This window comes from Zosterops lateralis (genome assembly GCF_965231275.1).
Source record: "Zosterops lateralis genome assembly, chromosome: 3".
Lineage (NCBI taxonomy): Eukaryota > Metazoa > Chordata > Aves > Passeriformes > Zosteropidae > Zosterops > Zosterops lateralis.
The window spans coordinates 89963175-89967168 of NC_139764.1; positions in this window are offsets into that span (position 1 = coordinate 89963175).

The following is a 3994-nucleotide window of genomic DNA, read 5'->3' on the forward strand; positions in this document are numbered from 1 at the left end:
CCTGAGTTAAAAAAAAAACTATTAAGACACTCCCCTCTTAATTATTCATTAAATAAAATGTTTCATTTGTTGAATAGTACCAATAGAAAGCACAATACTTAATTGAGTTAATTGATTTTTAATCTTTTAAGGATTGCTGATTTACAAAGTGATTATAGTTCAGTTATCCCAAATTTGTTCATTACTTATTTATATTCAAAATACTCTACCTTTCTCACTCAGAAGTTTATACATGACAAGTTGTGTCGAGGTTACCTACATACCTAAATTTCACCAAATTTTAGAAATAATTTTTCAAAGTAATCTTTATCTTTCTTTGAAGCTTTCTTTAAATCTCACTTCTGCATTTTCTTACAGTGATACAAATCCAGTGGTAAAAAGCAGCCTGACACCAAACAAATAATATACATCAATGAAGAAAACAAACTAACAAAAACAATTTTCAACAAGCTTCTGGTGGAGCAATCAGAAACACACGGTGACTTTCACATGTTTTAACATGTGTTTGATTCAGATTTAACACTAAAGTTTTCATTTTCCTTTTTAAATGCAGAATGGTTATGTTCACTCACACACACAGATATGCTACTGCTACCATCAACTCAGATGTCACCATCTCTACTAGATCTAAGGTGGGTAAAGACAAGGAAATAGGACAAGACTGTTCATGCTGGACACACTGATTCATCATCAGCTGCCAAAGAAGGTTGTCCTCTTGGGATTCTTCATTTGCTTTTAGGATGGCTGAAAACAGTAGGAAATGGACAGTATCCCAGTGTCTCATTGGCAAACACCATAGACCTTTCTGTGAGTCTTGAAAAGATGATAACCCCATCACAGGATTATTTGTATTGTACAAGGAAGGTGTGATTGGCCTTTTCCTGCAGGAAAATTGCTGTTAAACCATGTCTTGAACTGCGGTAACACTCAGTGATATTTGCTCATAAATAGCCCATATTTCTGGTTATTCTAAATCACATTGCTCAGGAACTGGAGCTGATTGTCAATTTAGTTGATCAATGGGAAAGCAGCACAATCAATCACAACACAGCAGTGGCTCTCTTTCTTCCTGATAATTCAAAATGCAAGGCAGGCTATAGCCTGATATTTCTTCACATTCATCTTGAATAAGGAAACATAGGGTATCCTTAAACAGAAACTTTGCTTTCTGTTAATATTAATTAGGGGGATAGCAATTTTATTTAGACAGATCAACAGTACACTAGGTGAAATCATTTGCTATTGGCTTGCACTGTTGTATTTCAGAATAGCTAATGTGACATCTCTCAATGTTAAAGGTATTTCAAGACACATCTTAAATCCTCGTCAATTTTTAAGCTCATTAGGAAGTAATAAAGCAATTTCACTCTAAAAATAAACACGAGTACAGTGAAGCTTATACCTTCTTCCAAGGAAACATCTCATCCTTGTTTGATGCTGATCCCTAATCCTAAACAACAGCTTCTCAAATTCAGCCTGCCAAATTCTGTAGAACTAGTAAAAGGCTATTCTCTCAAAGTAACAGACAGAGATTTCAAATTAAGCTTATGCTGACAATCCCTTCATCATTTTAGGCATACACTCAGCCACAGTGGCAGCCTCCTGTGTGCAAAGGAGCACGGTGATGAATGTCAGTATATTTTATATTCCTATGCCCCCTGCAGTTCATTTGGGACACAGAGCTACAGGGCACTGTCTGCCTTCTATGGCAGGATGCTTTTCCTCTTGCTGACATACAGCTGTAAGGAAAATTCAGTATCTGTTCAACACCTGTAACCCAAGAAATTTTAGTCTTTAATGTTTTTGATCTATAGTACTACAAAGTAAAATAGAAACAACAGAACAATTCTGGTGAAGATTTTTCAGCAGGTCTACACAGTACTGTGGATAGCACTGTCTTTATGAAAGCAGTTTCATTATTTGGTTGTATCAATACCAAAATATGGAATGGAACAACTAGAAATGCCTTTTAGTCTACATTTGCATATACCTGCTATATGCAAAACACCACATGAATTATACTTCCACAAAGTAAAATGGAGAAACCAAGCCAATGAATGCTACTGCTGTGAGTGCAAGCTAATATTATCTTGCAAACAAATCTCATCCCCAATTGTTTTTTACAACTGGATCCTTTCTGATGAAAGAAAAGGGGGAAGGCTGGAAATAAGATATTGAACCCAACCTCTCAGTCGGATTTTTTTACTGGATATTGTTTTCCCAGCCAAAAATAAAACCAATTCCTTATTCTGATGTACTAATTAAAATTTCTTTAGACAGGCAAGCTTCCATCACCCCTCAAGGTCATTCAGGTAACAGATAGTAGACTTGTACTCCAAAAACAAAGCTCTCTTAAAAAAACTTCCAGTAATTTATTAACTTAATCTCATTTTATTAAATACTATAGGACCATGCTTTGAGACTACATATCCTAATACAAAGAAAGAAAAATCAGTTCTCCTTACAGAATTTTACAGATTATAACTGGTCTTCTACTACACAGGTAGTTTGGAAGTACTTGTGTTTCATATGTGGGGAAGCTAAGACCCAAAAAGATTAAAAACATGATTGGTTTCAGTCATTAGCGGCAAACACAAAGTGAGATCCACATAGATTTACATTTTCTTCAGAGTAACTGGAATGAAACAAAGAATGCAAATTCTGTATTTAGGACTTTAAGCTTCATGGGTATGTGGGTGATGTAACACTGCTGTTTTGTAAAAGCAGAAGTGTTCAGTGGGAGAAAATATTTATCAGCCTAGCAGTTAGTATGTCCCATGGAAACACATTTTTTCTTCTCTGTTCACTGTTAATGAGCATAACTGATTTGCAAACAGATCATTTTGCTTCAGTACATCACCAGCAAGTCAAGTGACGTTTTTACCTGCTTTCAACAGGTTTTTCACCTTTTCAAAGGCAGTCTCTCCATAACATAACTACTCCTCCATATCATACCCCTGTAGTTAAGAGGACAAATTGTTCTCATAAAGCACAATATGTCCATTCTATTAAGATCTCATTAACAAATGCCCTAGAGAATTAACTTCCTTCAGGAAACAAGTGAGGGGGAAATGCTATGTATCACCCTAAAACATTCTGGTAAATGAAAAATTCCAAACCAGCTGAACAATAAAAGCCAATTTATGAAATCCACCCGTGTCTCTGAAGCACCACACTGAAATCACAGTGACAGTGAAACACCCTGCTTCAGCCACAGCCTGGTCTCCACTGGCAAGTAGAATCCAGTTACCTAGAACATTTCAGTGGTCATACACCTGCTACTACAATTCAACTCAAAACCCCAAACACAAATTCTCACCTATTTCTCTGTTTAATAAAAAGATGATCTGCTTAATAGCACGATTATGGGAGAGAAAATGGTTTTAAGGATGCATTTCCTAGAACATAAACACTTTTCTGCTTCAAAGGACAACATAACACATTCAACTAATCAAAAACTATTTCCGACTCATTCCCTTTTTAAAGTACAAAAGACTCTAAGAAAGCTTTGTGTAATTCACAGGAAACAAAAGCTGAACAAAATGCTGCTGAAACAAAAGCATCCTTGAATATGCTTCCACTGGAGGAGAGGCAGTGTAAAAGCTGCCTGAACTGATTATGGAAGCAAGCCTTATACGCTTTTCTAGCAGTAAATACACAATTTAATTTCAAACTCAGATAATAAAGTATTAATTATCCAGATAAGATTTTTTTTAATTTCCTGAAAATACAATTTTAAAAAATTGCTGAAGGTTATCCTAAAAGCATCCACTATGCAAATGTTCTTCAGACTTGAAGTTTTCTCCCCTTCTGAATGAAGAAAAGTCATCAGTAATATTCAAACCTTTCTGTTAGTTAGTTTGGACTGTGTTTTGGTTTTAAGTTGCTTAGTGGAAGTCCAGGATGCCATTAACAAACTGTAAAGAAATTCACTCATGTTTATAATCATGTAGTCATGATTATTATGTTTAAGGTTCCAGAAAGATGGGACAAT